The sequence below is a fragment of the Oncorhynchus mykiss genome, chromosome 25, assembly GCF_057628025.1.
Source record: "Oncorhynchus mykiss isolate SJ-2025 chromosome 25, ASM5762802v1, whole genome shotgun sequence".
NCBI classification, from domain to species: domain Eukaryota; kingdom Metazoa; phylum Chordata; class Actinopteri; order Salmoniformes; family Salmonidae; genus Oncorhynchus; species Oncorhynchus mykiss.
In genome coordinates this window covers 64,014,993-64,033,043 of record NC_143046.1, presented here as the reverse complement: position 1 = coordinate 64,033,043, position 18,051 = coordinate 64,014,993, and positions in this window count along the sequence as shown.

The window sequence follows — 18,051 nt, the reverse complement described above, 5'->3', positions numbered from 1 at the left end:
ACAAAAAATATTCAATTTTATTAAGAAATGGCAAGCCAGACACAACTAAAAAGGCCTATTTATATAACGAATGTGAAATTGGAGGGCAGAAATTATTAAATATTAAAGCATTAGACCTCTCAAACAAGGCATCAGTTATACAAAAATTATACTTAAATCCAAACTGAACATGTCTCACCCCGTGTTCAAGAATGGCCTTTTTCCCTTTTTTCAGATTACAACTGCTCACTTACGGTTGTTTGAAAAGGAAATAATCTCCAAAACATCATCATTTTTTAAACAAGCCTTCGAAAGTTGGTTGCAATTTCAGTTTAATCCACCTGAAAAGACAGAACAAATAATACAACAAATATTGTGGTTAAACTCAAATATACTAATTTATTTCAAAAATATATATCTTTTTCAAAAATAAATGTTTAAAGGTATAATTTTAGTGAATGATATCTTAAATAGGACTGTTAGAGTTATGTCACACAAGCAGCTAACACAGACATATGGAAATGTCTGGTCTACCAAAAATTACAACCAACTAATTGCAGAATTACCACAAAAATGGAAGAGGCAAGTAGGAAAAAAGTAAGGATTACTTAGGATTAATTACTTACTTAATGCAGGGCCGACATTAATGCACATAAAAGGTTAAAGAAAAGTGTAATGACTAAAAACATGTACCAATTTCATTTAAGGACCAAAAAACTGACAGCTGTGCCATATAAATTGCAAAATAGTTGGGAAGAGATTTTCGATGTACCCATTCCATGGCACATGTATCAATTCATAAACTGCAAAACGACACCGGATTCAAAACTTCACATTTTTCACTTTAAATTACTTTTCAAAATTCTTGCAACCAATAGAATGTTATATATGTTGGGGATACAATCTTCCCAGCTCTGCAGATTTTTCTGTAAGGAGGCAGAGTCATTAGATAATTTATTTTGGTATTGTCCATATGTAGCTTGTTTTTTGGTCACAGGTCCAGGAATGGCTGAAGAATTGCAACATTTGCCTAGAACTAACACTGCAAATAGCAATACTGGGTGATTTGAAAAGCCATAGTCAATCAATCAATGACATAATAATTATTTTAGCAAAATGTTAATCTTTAATATAAAATCTGCAGAAGCTATGAGAATAGAAAGGTTCAGTACTTTTGTGAAGCATCAAAGCACAGTTGAAAAATATATGGCAAATAGGTGTTGGGAGGGTTGAATGGAGCTGAAGGGTGGGACAAATAACAAGAGAACCAATGTAAAACATACGGGGTCTGTAAAATGTATATAGATTCAAAAATGTTGTGAAATAGCACAGTTACAAATAGAAATCAAACTGGATGGACATCAGAAATAGAGGAAGGACTAAAAACAAACAAAATATAACTATTGTAAAATATATTGTGTCTGTAAAATATGTATAAGATGTATAAACTGAAGATAGAAGCCTAAGTGTCATTACTTATTAGTTTACTCCAATTAGGGGAAGGGTGGTACTGTTTGCAGGAAAAAATAAAAGTATATTCAAAGAAAAAAGTATGTATATCTATATGGGTATGTGTATGTATATATGTGTATGTGTATGACTGTTTAAGCATGTATATGTATGGGTATGTACATGTATGTATATGGATAGATATATATATTTACCAAAAAAAGATGGAAATCATTTTTACCACAAATATAGCAAAATGAATATTTTGAAAAAATACTGGCAACGAGGTGATACTACAATCAAATGATGGAAAATCAGCTTTTTAGTGATATGGATTATACTTTGGAAAAAAAGCTGCACATTATTTAAGGCAAAATGTAATATTTTTTATTTGACAGAATATGCTAATCGATATTATTAACATGTCTAATGATGTTTTGAGAAGAATTAAGTTGATATTTTGCAATAATTGCTGCTTTTTCCAATAGTTTCTTCCAAATGACCCGTTTGTAATCCATGTATGTAAAATATCTCGGCAGTATGAATATTAATAGAGCATATCTACCATACACATATTTTATATTTTATTTACTGTAACTGGCGCTGCATCTCCATGCAGTCTCAACAACGTCTTGAGTGATCTCATCTCATGCACAGGCAAGAAATATGTTAGTGCCTTGTGTACTGTAACCTTATGCTGGAGGCTATTCACACTGTCATATATATATCTGTATAAAACTTTCCACAGGACTGTTTTTTCTCTAGTTGTTTGTTTGGTTGTTTGTTTGTTTATTTGGTGGAGGTCTAGGAGAGGCAGCACTGACCAGTCTAGGGTGCAATCCAGTGACCTTGTAAAAGAGAACTCATGAAAAATGAATGCGAGAAATACGACCGCCTGTTTTGTTTGCCATTTAAATGCTCCAGGGGTCATAAATTATGTTTACTCTGTTTTTTTCTCTCCTCTCTTTTATTTTTTGACCCCTCCCAGACATGAAGCGATAATACTGGGAATGGGGTTTGGCTCTGTGGAGGGACGTAACAAGAGAGGGGGCTCCAGTTTACAACATCATGATTTATATCTACAATGCAGAATATTTCACTGAGACTCCGATCAGGTTTTACAGTGGGTAGTAAAGCAATCAGTGAGCTCACCACACAGCCACATCAATCATTACTGAGACACACACACACACTAGGGTACTGGTGAGACACACCAAGGTAAAACAAGAGGCAGGCAGGGGAGAAATCATTACCCGCCCAGGGTTTCGCTCTATCACGTAAATTAAATTCCTTCATAATAGGTGAACAATCCGCTTTACATTGGTAAAACAGTAAAACGATGATTCAAACAGAGTCAACATGGCTGCTGTTTGAATCAAATAACACCTTAAGCAATTTCACTTCACATTTGTATTATGGGATATCTATTTACGCAATTGATAGCATTGACATTCATTCCTCAAAAACCAATATGGTTTGACAGGCCTTGTTTGTGTGCATAAACGTGAGCGTGTGTCCGTGTATGTGTGTGTGTGTGTCCGTGTGAGTGTGCGTGTGTCAGAGAGAGAGAGAAAGAGTGAGAGAGGGAAAAAGAGAGAGTGTGTGTTTGTAATATGTATGCCTGCTCCAGTGTGTGTTTTTAAGGCACCTGTCTTCTTCTGGGGTACTCTGGACCTGGTGAGGCATGTTAGAGCCGGTACAGTATCAGACACACTCACACCCAGCTGCTCCTCACATTGCACGGCTATTTCTGACCCACAGATTCAGCCAGAGGCATGGGGGGACAGAGGGGTCAGCAATGCACTCTCTGCCTCCAGGTCGCACCCTCTGATGTCCAACATTCCTGCACACGGCCAAACTGCTCCTCCTCTCCCTCACACCATTCCCTCAGTCATGGAAATGGCTCTCAAGTCCCTCAGACAAGTCACATGCATAGCATCACTATGTTTACACCAAGCAACACTGATGGGGAAATGTATTGGAGATGCATAGATTCCGTGCTGTGTACTACAAGTGGTGATGTCATCCCTGCTGAAAAATGCTGGTCTGGCTCACTGTCACTTTCCTAATTGGAATGGTGGAGTAAGAAAAGAGTAATATCTGTGTTTAGTCAAGATCTCTATCTACTCAACAGAATTAGATTAGACAATGTTTATCAACAGTGAAATACAGTATATAGTTATGTTAAACATAAAAACATGCAGTATATGTGTGCAATATGCCAATGACACATGACCAGGGTCTGCCCTCAGAGCATCCCCCTGCACAGATAGCTGTTGATCTCCTGTCTCTCCTGCTCTGCCAGATTGCGCCCTACAATGGCCCACTACGTAGGGCCCCATGCCTACAGTGAAGTTCCTCCATCCTCCACAGGGTTCATGGACAGGGCATTGTAACATGGATAGGGGGATTTGTGGGGGTGTGGTAGGAGTATGTTAGTTCCTGGTACACGCAGTTCTCCGATGGAACCCAGGGACGCCCACCAGTTGCCTGGTAATCTTGTGGCGAGCCCCAAAAGACATGATGAAATGACAGCAGCTGTTGTTTTTGTTAGCACGGCCAAAATGATGGCCAGATTTCACCATGGGAGCACCGAAATGGATCCCAGTCTCACGGCTCAGCCATCCTTGTTTTTAGTTTTTATTTAACCTTTTATTTAACTAGGCAAGTCAGTTAATAACAAATTCTTATTTACAATGACAGCCTACCCCGGTCAAAGCCTAACCTGGACGACGCTGGGCCAAATGTGTGCTGCCCTATGGGACTCCCAATCATGGCCGGTTGTGATACAGCCTGGAAACAAACCAGGATCTGTAGTGACGCCTCTAGATCTGAGATGCAGTGCCTTACACAGCTGCCCCACTCGGGAGCCCGAGTTGCTCCAGGCTGGGACACTGAGTGCCACAGCATGTGGGCAAAGGCTTCATTATGGGCCATCAAAAATTCATATGGCATACAGCACTGAGCCCTCTCCCGCTGCATTGTGCAGCTAACCACACAGAAGGCTGGAAGCAGAGCACACTGACTGTCTCTGAAAACAACAAATAATAATACCTACCATTTTCCTGCAATGCATTCTGTCTTTAAACAGCTATGATTTAATAATTTATGACTTATTATATTGTTGATCACTATGTATGGTATTGATGTACATTTTAGCAGACACTTTTATCCAGAGTGACCTACACTAGCAATTAGGGCAAGTCAACAGATTTTTCAACTAGGGGATTCGAACCAGCAGTGTTGGTTATTGGACCAACACTCTTAACTGCTAGGCTACTTGCTGCCATGGTTGGTCAATTTTGGCAGACTTGACATCTCTATCTGAAACGTCAATCAGTTACAATGGGTCTTGGTGGGTATGGTATCTACAATGCAATTAGCACTAATCTGATAATAATTTTAGAATCTCACTACATTTAAATGACTAATTGGACATATGACAGTTTAATGGAGGGTGTGTTTGACCTTTGACCTTGCAACATGTTATTCAGCGGTAACAAGGAACTAATGGACACGGCGTCCATTAATGAAGAAGCCAATGACATCACCCGACGGGTGACCACGTGGATCGATCTGTTGAACTAACTTGGAGCGTGTTGCTAACTGTCAATAACAACTCAATCAATAAGTCCATCCATATTCATCCCATAAGCAGCTCTTTAAGGTGTTTAGTGTTTCTGCCTGGGCACTAATCACCTTGGCCCCCTAGCAGGCTCTCTCTAACCACATTAGAAACATGTTAACAACCACCGTGAATCTCCTTTCCTCTACCCCCTGGGACCTTGGCCTGATGCATTTGTCGGTTTATGGTAAATTATATTGCACTGTATGTTCTCCTCTGTCTGGGTTTGCTGTCGCAAATGATTTGCAATAAAACCTCCATGCTACAGACCACAGTTCTATGGTGGGTCCATCACTTATTGGTAGGGCCAGGAGTTGTTCCAGATCATGTGACCTGATAATAACAAGTTTTGGAACAAAATACCACAGTAAAACACAGTTATGTGTTTATGCAAAATTGAGCACTGGTACATGAACCACAGATAAGGATTGAGCAGCGAAATGATAATGTTTCATCGGCACTGGGGGGCAGTGTTATACACTAGGCCTATATTCACTACACTCTCTAAATCTCCATGAATGTTGTCACATATACTCTCTCTCCGGCACTCTAGAATACCAAGCTGCTCATTATGGAGCACACCTGTCACCATCGTTACGTGCACCAGCGCGTCATCAGACTCACCTGGACTCCATCACCTCCCTGATTGACCTTCCCTACATCACTCCATTTGGTTCCTTCCCCAAGCGTTATTGTTTATGTTTCAGTTTCATGTCTGTGTGTTGTTCTTGATTTGTATTATGTTTAGTTAATTTATTAAATTATTCACCCCCTGAACTTGCTTCCCGACACCCAGCACATTCGTTAGAGAATAATGCCTCACCTAAGGGAAGCATCAGGGAGTGTTTTTTTTTTTTTTTTTTGGTGTTGGAAGGGATGTCAGGTCCGGGTATCAATACCGGCTCTTCAGGCTCTCACGCTTCAGGTGGCTCGTCGGGCACTCACTCATCAGCTGGTTTGTCGGGCTCCTACGCCTCGGCCAGCTCGTCAGGCTCTCACGCCTCAGCCGGTTCGTCTGGTTTCCGGTCCGCTTCTGATCTCCGGGTTCGTCCCCTTGGTCGGTGTCCTGCAGCTGGAGCCGTGCGCCAGGGAGAGGTCAAGTATACTCCCTCTCTCCGGCGCTCTAGGTCATCAGGCTCCTGCGCCTCAGCTGGATCGCCAGGTTCCCCGGGATCATCCCTTTGTTCAGCATCCTGCTGCTGGAGCCGCATCTTGGGGAGGGGATACTGTCACGTATACTCCTTGAGCCTCTGACGTGAGTCAGCATTGATTGCTACACAAATACAGCCCATATGTTGACGCCACACTGATCCTCAACACAGGGTTCCCACAAGGGTGCATGCTCATCCCCCTCCTGTACTTCCTGTTCACCCATGACTGCATGGCCACTCACATCTCCAACTCAATCATCACGTTTGCAGAAGACATAGAGGTAGGCCTGATTACCAACAATGACTAGACGGCCTACAGGGAGAATGTGAGAGCCCTGGTGGAGTGGTGCCAGGAAAATAACCTCACAATGTCAACAAAATGAAGGAGCTGATTGTGGACTTCAGCAGACAGCAAAGGGAACATACCCACATCCACATTGACGGGGCCACAGTAGACATGGTGAAAATATTTGAGTTCCACGGCTTGCATCACTGACAGTCTGAAATGATCCATCCACACAGACAGTGTGATAAAGAAGGCTGAAGAAATGTAGCTTGGCGTAAGAACCTCAAAAACTACTACAGATGCACCATTGAAAGCGTCCTGTTGGGCTGTATCACCGCCTGGTACGGCAACTGCACCGTTCACAACCGCAGGGCTCTCCAGAGGGTGGTGCGGTCTTCCCAACGTATCACCGGGGGCACACTGCCTGCCCTCTAGGGAATCTACAGCACCCGATGTCACAGGAAGACCAAGAAGATCATCAAGGACCTCAGCCACCCAAGCCACGTTCTGTTCACCCCATTGCCATCTAGAACGTGGAGACAGTACAAGTGGATCAAAGCTGGGACCGAGAGACTGAAAAACAGATTCTATCTCCAGGCCATCAGACTGTTAAATAGTCACCACTAGCCGGCATCCACCCAGTACCCTGCCCTGAACTTTATTCACTGTTACTAGCCGGCTACCACCAAGTACTCTACCCTGCAACTAAGAGACCGCTGTCCAATGTACATAGATTCATTGAATACTGGTCACTTAAACAATTTTATACATTGTTTTACCCACTTCATATGTACAGTATATACTGTTTTCTAGTCAAGGCTCATCCTATACAACTGCGGCTGTTGTCAAGAGAATTTTCAATCCCAATGATGATAACAATCACTATAGCTTTGACCAATCCCCCCTAGGTTGTAAAGCTAGGGTTAAGAAGAATTAGGCAAAGACTCGCACAGCCTTCCTACAAGCGCCTACAAGTCTACAAGCACATCTGTTCCTCCCTGGGTGAAGGAACTCCTATCTCCTGTTGTCACGATCGTGTGTAGAGATGGACCAAGGCGCAGCGTGATCTGGGTTCCACATATTTTATTTGAGTTAAACGTACAAAAAACAATAAAGAATAAATTAAACGTAATGTTCTGTAGAGCTCACAGGCATCACAAAAACAAGATCCCACAAAACACAGTGGTGAAATGGCTGCCTAAATATGATCCCCAATCAGAGACAACGCTATTAGCTGCCTCTGATTGGGAACCATACCAGGCCGACATAGAAATCAACACACTAGATCACCCACCCTAGTCACACCCCGACCTAACCAAAAGAGAGAATAAAAGGCTCTCTATGGTCAGGGCGTGACAGTAACCCCCCCCCCCCAAAGGTGTGGACTCCGGCCGCAAACCTGACTCTATAGGGGAGGGTCCGGGTGGGCGTCTAGCATCAGTGGCAGCTCCGGTGCGGGGCGAAGTACCCACTCCTCTCGTGGATCCGCCTGCATCGATGGCGGCACTGGTGCGGGACTTTGCCCCCGCCCCGACCACGAGTCCGGCCATGGAGCCAGGTCAAACGCCATGCCCGGACTGAGCCTCGGTGTAGAGGAGGACCCCGGCCATGGAGCTGGGGACCGTCGCCGGAAGGAAGCTCCGGACTGGGGACCGTCGCAGGAAGCTCTGGACTGGGAACCTTCGCCGGAAGCTCTGGACTGGGGACCGTTGCCGGAAGCTCAGGATTGGGGACCGTTGCCGGACTGGGGAGGCACACTGGAGGCCTGATGCGTGGGGCCAGTACAGGTTGCACTGGACTGGTGACACGCTCTTCAGGGCGAGTGCAAGGGGCAGGCACAGGATGTACTGGACTGTGGAGGTGTACTGGAGGTCTGGTGCGTAGAGCCGGCACAAATTGTCCCGGACAGATGACACACACTTCAGGGCGAGTGCATGGAGGAGACACAGGACGTACCGGACTGGGGAGGCGCACTGGAGGCCAGATGCAAGAAACTGGTGCAGATGACACCGGACTGGTGTCACGCTACTCAGCACGCCCGCTCTGCAGGACTCTCATCGCCCCCACCTCTCTCCGGAATCTTTCGTCGAGTTCCTCCTTCGACTCCCTGATGGTCTCTGGCTCATTCCTCAGCTTCGCCGACCACCCCGTGTGCCCGACACCTTTTTTTCCGGGCTGTCTTTTGGGCTTTCTACCCGGCGTCGTCGCTGTCCTCCCTTCTCTCCTGTCGTCTGTTTCCATGGCAGGCTTTCGTATCTTGCCAAGACTTCCTCCCAAGTCCAGGATATCCCAAGATCCCACAAAACACAGTGGTGAAATGGCTGTCTAAATATGATCCCTAATCAGAGACAACGATAAACAGCTGCCTCTGATTGGGAACCATACCAGGCCAACATAGAAATCAACACACTAGATCACCCACCCTAATCACACCCCGACCTAACCAAAAGAGAGAATAAAAGGCTCACTATGGTCAGGGCGTGACACCTGTCCTTGGTCTCACAGTACCAAAACATGTCTGTTGTCAGTTGCTCTTTATCACACACAAACACAATGTTCCCACTGTCTCACAATATTATAGTATTATGTCTAAACACATTGTCTAAGCTTCTGTAACTATTAGGGTGAAATACTTTAGTCATTACTCTTAATGTCATTCAGATTCTCTTATCATTACTTTAAACATGTAAATTCCCTTATCAGCTGCACACACCTTTTCTATTCATATGCTGTCCATCCCATCTATACACACCATTATATACATATAAACTCAGCAAAAAAAGGAACGTCCCTGTTTCAGGACCCAGTCTTTCAAAAATAATTCATAAAAATGCAAATAACTTCACAGATATTCATTGTAAAGGGTTTAAATACTATTTCCCATGCTTGTTCAATGAACCATAAACAATTAATGAACATGCACCTGTGGAACGGTTGTTAAGACACTAACAGCTTACATACGGTAGGCATTTAAGGTCACATTATGAAAACTTAGGACTCTAAAGAGGCCTTTCTACTGACTCTGAAAAACACCAAAAGAAAAAAATGCCCAGGGTCCCTGCTCAGCTGCGTAAACGTGCCTTAGGCATTCTGCAAGGAGGCATGAGGACTGCAGATGTGGGTAGGGCAATAAATTGCAATGGCCGTACTGTGAGACACCTAAGACAGAGCTACAGAGAGACAGGACAGACAGCTGATCATCCTCGCAGTGGCAGACCATGTGTAACAACACCTGCACAGGATTGGTACATCCTAACACCACACTTGCAGGACAGGTACAGGATGGCAACAACAACTACCCGAGGTACACCAGGAACACACAATCCCTCCATCAGTGCTCAGACTGTCCGCAATAGGCTGAGAGAGGCTGGACTGAGGGCTTGTAGGCCTGCTGTAAGGCAGGTCCTCACCAGACATCACCGTCAACAATGACGCCTATGGGCACAAACCCACCGTCGCTAGGACTGGCAAAAGGTGCTCTTCACTGACAAATCGTGGTTTTGTCTCACCAGGGGTGATGGTCGGATGTGCGTTTATCGTCGAAGGAATGATCATTACACCGAGGACTGTACTCTGGAGCGGGATCGATTTGGAGGTGGAGGATCCGTCATGGTCTGGGGCGGTGTACTCAATGATATATATATTTTTTACATTGTTTGCAAACTGATATGTGACACATATTAATGCCAAAATAACATGAAAAACAGGCAAATTCAATTGATTGGACATGATTTGGAAATGCACACACCATATGAGGTCCAACAGTTGACAGTGAATGTCAGAGCAAAAACCAATCCATGACGTCGAAGGAATTGTCTGTAGAACTCAAAGACAGGATTGTGTCGAGGCACAGATCTGGGGAAAGGTACCAACACATTTCTGCAGCATTGAAGGTCCACAAGAATACAGTGGCCTCCATCATTCTTAAATGGAAGAATTTTGAAACCTAGAGCTGGCCACCCGGCCAAGCTGAGCAATCAGGGGAGAAGGGCCTTGGTCAGGGAGGTGACCAAGAACTCAATGGTTACTCTGACAGAGCTCCAGAGTTTGTCTGTGAATATGGGAGGACATTCCACGACAAACATTTCTACAGCACTCCACGAATCAGGCCTTTATAGCAGAGTGGCCAGACAGAAGCCACTACTCAGTAAAAGGCACATAACAGTTGGCTTGGAGTTTACTAAAAGGCACCTAAAGGACTCAGACCATCAGAAACAAGATTCTTCGGTCTGATGAAACCAAGATTGATCTCTTTGGCATGAATGCCAAGCATCCCGTCTGGAGGAAACCTGGCACAATCCCTACGGTGAAGCATGGTGGTGGCAGCATCATGCTGTGGGAATGTTTTTCAGTGGCAAGAACTGGGAGACTAGTCAGGATCGAGGGAAAGATGAACGGAGCAAAGTACAGAGAAATCCTTGATGGAAACTTGCTCCAGAGCGCTATGGATCTTAGACTGGGATGAAGGTTCACCTTTCAATAGGACAACGACACTAAGCACACAGCCAAGACAACGCAGGAGAGGCTTCGAGACAAGTCTCTGAATATCCTTGAGTGGCCCAGCCAGAACCCGGACTTGAATCCGATCAAACATCTCTGGAGTGACCTGAAAATAGCTCTGCAGCGACGCTCCCCATCCAACCCGACAGATCTTGAGAGGATCTGCAGAGAGGAATGGGAGAAACTCTCCAAATACAGGTGTGCCAAGGTTGTACCACCACACCTAATAAGACTCGATGCTGTAATCGCTGGCAAAGGTGCTTTAACGAAGTACTGAGTAAAGTGTCTGAATAGTTATGTAACTGTGATATTTATTTTATTTTATCTAAAAACATGTTTATGCTTTGTCATTATGGGGTATTGTGTGTATATTTATGAGGGAATGAAAGATTTAATCCATTTTAGAGTAATGCTGTAACGTAACAAAATGTGGAAAAAGTCAAGGGGTCTGAATACTTCCCGAATGCCCTGTATGTGTACGTGACCAATTAAATGTTATTTCATTTGCTCAATGCCACACAAACAAAAAGCACCTGTTGATGCTTATAAGCTCTATTCATGCACTCTACACATAGCCTAAAGACATTTACACACATAAATGCATACTCTTCAGGCCCGAGTCTGGCTGAGGTAATTTAGAGTTTGATTTAGGGACACAAGGGAGTCGTTGTAGCCATGGACAGCTAGGCAGCAGCACACACACAACTGGCTGAAACCTGAGATGCTGGCCCTCCGAAGAGCCCCCAGCTGCAGAGGATCACACCCCATATCTCCACAACCGGGAGATTAACCTCTCTGACACACACATGTACACACACACACACACACACACACCAGGAAAAATGTAGCCTTATATCTGGTTTTATAGTAATCTAAAACTTTTGAGACTTGCTGTCCAAACTGAATATGTGGTGGGGACAATTGTTTGCAAAATTATTATAAGCAGCAAATACATCCCCTCAACAACAGTTACAGTGCCTTGCGAATGTATTCGGCCCCCTTGAACTTTGCGACCTTTTGCCACATTTCAGGCTTCAAACATAAAGATATAAAACTGTATTTTTTTGTGAAGAATCAACAACAAGTGGGACACAATCATGAAGTGGAACGACATTTATTGGATATTTCAAACTTTTTTAACAAATCAAAAACTGAAAAATTGGGCGTGCAAAATTATTCAGCCCCTTTGCTTTCAGTGCAGCAAACTCTCTCCAGAAGTTCAGTGAGGATCTCTGAATGATCCAATGTTGACCTAAATGACTAATGATGATAAATACAATCCACCTGTGTGTAATCAAGTCTCCGTATAAATGCACCTGCACTGTGATAGTCTCAGAGGTCCGTTAAAAGCGCAGAGAGCATCATGAAGAACAAGGAACACACCAGGCAGGTCCGAGATACTGTTGTGAAGAAGTTTAAAGCCGGATTTGGATACAAAAAGATTTCCCAAGCTTTAAACATCCCAAGGAGCACTGTGCAGGCGATAATATTGAAATGGAAGGAGTATCAGACCACTGCAAATCTACCAAGACCTGGCCGTCCCTCTAAACTTTCAGCTCATACAAGGAGAAGACTGATCAGAGATGCAGCCAAGAGGCCCATGATCACTCTGGATGAACTGCAGAGATCTACAGCTGAGGTGGGAGACTCTGTCCATAGGACAACAATCAGTCGTATATTGCACAAATCTGGCCTTTATGGAAGAGTGGCAAGAAGAAAGCCATTTCTTAAAGATATCCATAAAAAGTGTTGTTTAAAGTTTGCCACAAGCCACCTGGGAGACACACCAAACATGTGGAAGAAGGTGCTCTGGTCAGATGAAACCAAAATTGAACTTTTTGGCAACAATGCAAACGTTATGTTTGGCGTAAAAGCAACACACCATCCCCACTGTCAAACATGGTGGTGGCAGCATCATGGTTTGGGCCTGCTTTTCTTCAGCAGGGACAGGGAAGATGGTTAAAATTGATGGGAAGATGGATGGAGCCAAATACAGGACCATTCTGGAAGAAAACCTGATGGAGTCTGCAAAAGACCTGAGACTGGGACGGAGATTTGTCTTCCAACAAGACAATGATCCAAAACATAAAGCAAAATCTACAATGGAATGGTTCAAAAATAAACATATCCAGGTGTTAGAATGGCCAAGTCAAAGTCCAGACCTGAATCCAATCGAGAATCTGTGGAAAGAACTGAAAACTGCTGTTCACAAATGCTCTCCATTCAACCTCACTGAGCTCGAGCTGTTTTGCAAGGAGGAATGGGAAAAAAATGTCAGTCTCTCGATGTGCAAAACTGATAGAGACATACCCCAAGCGACTTACAGCTGTAATCGCAGCAAAAGGTGGCGCTACAAAGTATTAACCTAAGGGGGCTGAATAATTTTGCACGCCCAATTTTTCAGTTTTTGATTTGTTAAAAAAGTTTGAAATATCCAATAAATCTCGTTCCACTTCATGATTGTGTCCCACTTGTTGTTGATTCTTCACAAAAAAATACAGTTTTATATCTTTATGTTTGAAGCCTGAAATGTGGCAAAAGGTCGCAAAGTTCAAGGGGGCCGAATACTTTTGCAAGGCACTGTATTTTCAGTGCTTTAATGGCATTTCACAGTCTGTTAAACTTGATCATCTGTGGTCTAGACATTTTGCTACAGATCTAGGATCTTCATTTGATCATTCTGCTGCACAATAACTTTAATGGAAAATGTAAAACATATAAAATGTTAGTGTATTTAACAAGGCTTCTGAAGTTTGTAATTTCCACTTTTTTCACTTACGAAAAAGTTATCAAGCCCTACAAAAATGCAGTGGTATAAAGTACTTAAGGAAAAATACGTTAAAAACGACTTAAGTCGTTTTTTGTGGTATCTCTACTTTACTTTACTATATATATTTTTGACAACTTTTACTTCACTACATTCCTAAAGAAAATGATGTACTTTTTACTCCATACATTTTCCCTGACACCCAAAAGTACTCAAATTAAATAAAATCAAATTGTATTTGTCACATGCGCCGAATATAACAGGTATACAGTGAAATGCTTACTTACAAGCCCTTAAACAACAATGCAGTTTTAAGAAAAATAAGTGTTAAGTAAAAAATAGAAAATGAAAGTAACACATAACTAAACAGCAACTAAACAGCCGCAGTAAAATAATAATTGCGAGGCTATATACAGGGGGTACCGGTACAGAGTCAATGTGCGGGAGCACCGGTTAGTCAAGGTAATTGAGGAAATATGTACATGTAGGTAGAGTTCAAGTGATTATGCATAGATAATAAACAGAGAGCAGCAGTGTAAAAGAGGGGTCTGGGTATCCCTTTGATTAGCTGTTCAGGAGTCTTATGGCTTGGGGGTAGAAGCTGTTAAGAAGCTTTTTGGACCTAGACTTGGCACTCCGGTCCTGCTTGCCATGCGGTAGCAGAGAGAACAGTCTATGACTAGGGTGGCTGGAGTCTTTGACAATGTTTAGGGCCTTCATCTGACACCGCCTGGTAAAGAGGTCCTGAATGGCAGGAAGCTTGGCCTCAGTGATGTACTGGGCCGTATGCACTACCCTCTGTAGTGCCTTGCCGTCAGAGGCCGAGCTGTTGCCATACCAGGCAGTGATGCAACCATGCTCTCGATGGTGCAGCTGTATAACTTTTTGAGGATCTGAAGACCATTACCAAATCTTTTCAGTCTCCTGAGGGGGAATAGGCTTTCTTAGACCATGATAGTTTGTGGTGATGTGGACACCAAGGAACTTGAAACTCTCAACCTGCTTCACTACAGCACCGTCTATGAGAATGGGGGGCGTGTTCGGTCATCCTTTTCCTGTGGTCCACAATCATCTCCTCTGTCTTGATCACGTTTAGGGAGAGGCTGTTGTCCTGGCACCGCACAGCCAGGTCTCTGAGCTCTTCCCTATAGGCTGTCTCATCGTTGTCGGTGATCAGGCCTACCATTGTTGTGTCATCGACAAATTTGATGATGGTGTTGGAGTCGTGCCTTCCCCATGCAGTCATGAGTGAACAGGGAGTACAGGAGGGGACTAAGCACGCACCCCTGAGGGGACCCCGTGTTGAGGATCAGCATGCCAAATGTGTTTTTACCTACCCTTACCACCTGGAGGCGGGCTGTCAGGAAGTCCAGGATCCAGTTGCAGAGGGAGGTGTTTAGTCCCAGGGTCCTTAGCTTAGTGATGAGCTTTGAGGGCACCACTGTGTAGCATTCTCACAAAGGTGTTCCTTTTGTCCAGGTGGGAAAGGGCAGTGTGGAGTCGAAGCGAACATAGAAGTCATTTAGCTCGTCTGGTAGGCTCGTGTCACTGGGCAGCTCACAGCTCACAGCTATCTTTCTGACAGAACACAATGTGTATATAATTACAATCACAAGTATAGCTTTCTTGAGATTAATAGAGGTGTGACCCAGGGTTCCAATTTAGCTTCTGGGTTGTTGATTTGATTTGAGAAATGGGATGCAAACAGCAAATTTACATCTATACGCAGATGATACAGCCATATATTAACGTGCTCCTTCTCTGGTTCAGGCTGTTGAACAGCTCAAGACTGCTTTTCAGTCACTGCAGGCCTCACTTTATGGTCTCAAAATGGTCTTGAACATACAAAAAACTAAATTCATGACCTTTACCGGAGCTGGAACTCTGCCAGAGAAGGTTAGCATTGTCACATCTGGTGGCTTATCTATTGAAAAAGTGTCATCCTACAAATACCTAGGTATTTGGTTGGAAGACAAGTTGTCTTTTAAAGTTCATGTGGATAATCTTGTGACTAACCTTAAATTGAAATTGGGTTTTTATTTTCGTAATAGGGCTTGCCTCCCCCTTATGGCTAGAAATAAGCTTGTTCAGGCCACTTTTCTCTCTGTAATTGATTATGGTTACTTGTTGTATATGCATGCAGCCTCCATCTTACAGAGACTGGACTCTGTTAATCATGCGCTTTATTACTAATGCCAAGTCACCTTGTACCAAATGATAGGTTGGACCTCACTTTATATGCGCAGAAAGATACATTTGTATGTGTTCATCTACAAAGCCCTTTTGGGTAAACTCCCTCTTTACCTCTGTAGTCTGGTCTCCATCACCACCAGCAGTTACCATACCCGGTCTGCTAGGTGGTTGCTACTTAAAGTCCCCAGGACATTCACAGTATTAGGCTAAACTGCCTTCTCTTGTTGTGCACCAGAGGCATGGAATAGTCTACAATCCATGCTTCATCTAGATATGTTAGTGCCACTGCATTCATTTAAAATATTGATGGGAGACTCTGTTACAGCTTTTTTTTTAGCCTGGATCACGTTGTGTTGTATGGTATTGCTGTATGTTTTAATTATGTAATGTACTGACTGTTGCTGCCTTCTTGCTGCCTTCTTGGCCAGGTCTCCCTTGAAAAATAGACTCTGGGTCTCAATGGGCTTTTCCTGGTTAAATAAAGGTTAAATAAAAAAGTCTGTAATAATTTGCAAGCCCTGCCACATCCGATGAGCGTCAGAGCCGGTGTAGTACAATTCAATCTTAGTCCTGTATTGACGCTTTGCCTGTTTGATGGTTCGTCGGAGGGCATAGCGGGATTTCTTATAAGCTTCCGGGTTAGAGTCCCGCTCCGTGAAAGCGGAAGCTCCACCCTTTAGATCAGTACGGATGTTGCCTGTAATCCATGGCTTCTGGGTATGTACGTACGGTCACTGTGGTAATGACGTCATCGATGCACTTAATGATGAAGCCAGTGACAGATGTGGTGTACTCCTCAACGCCATAGGAAGAATCCCGGAACATATTCCAGTCTGTGCAAGCAAAACTTGTTACATTTTGAATACTAAGCAGGACAGGAAAATGGTCTAATTCACATACTTATCAAGAGAACATCCCTGATCATCCCTACTGCCTCTGATCTGGCGGACTCACTAAATATATGCTTTGTTTGTAAAGGATGTCTGAGTGTTGGATTGAACCCCTGGCTATCTGTAAATAAGAAAATGTGTCCGTCTGCTTTGCTTAATATAATGAATTTGAAATGATTTATACTTGTACTTAAATATATTTTAGTAATTACATGTACTTTTGATACTTAAGTATCAAAAAAAATGTTAATTCATTATAATCCACATATTAATTTACATTTCCTGTTGCCTCAGGATTATTTTGCTGTTGTAGCAAACTGGCTCAAATCTGACATTTGTGTCTCCAATACGGGGATCATTTGCATGGTCTATTTGCATCTGTGAAAGTCTATACCAGCATCTACTGTGCCCCGGCAAAACTATTTGCATTTCTATATCACATAGAGTCCTGTCAAGCCTTTATACCAACTTGCTGGATGCCCAAGTCTATCTCTTCCATCGACCAAAGGCTTTCTATGTACTGAAACAAAACAACATTTCCAAACAACCAAAGAAAATCCTGCTATTGTGAATATTGGAAAGGATGAAAAATGTGTCTAGATCCGTTGGATTGGATTACAGAGAAACAAGTGTGAAAAGCACATTAGTCATTGCTCTATAGTCTGTCCTGACAGACTGTTGACAGAAACTGAAACTGACCAGTGCACAATGCATTTGGTTCTGGGTTTTGAGATCATTTGAATTATTAATGGATGTGTTGTTAGTATGTTTGTAAAATATCAATAACCTTATTTCATTTAGAAACAATTGCATACCATTCATTTTTGTGTTTAATTAATGAAATTATTTAGTTTGATAAGACTATATTTTATTAAAGTGTTTAAAGTTATGCCTGTGAGCCATAAGGTACAGGAGGCCCAGTGGTGAAAAGGTACCCAACTGTCATACTTGACTAAAAGTAAAGATACCTTAATAGAAAAGGACTTAAGTAAAAGTGAGTCACCCAGTAAAATAGTACTTGAGTAAAAGTCTAAAAGTATTTGGTTTTAAAGATACTTAAGTATCAAAAGTAAATGTAATTTAAAAATCTAAAAGTATAAAACATTTCAAATAATTTTAAGTATATTTAAAACCAAATACTTCTAGACTTTTGCTCAAGTACTATTTTACTGGGTGACTCACTTTTACTTGAGTCCTTTTCTATTAAGGTA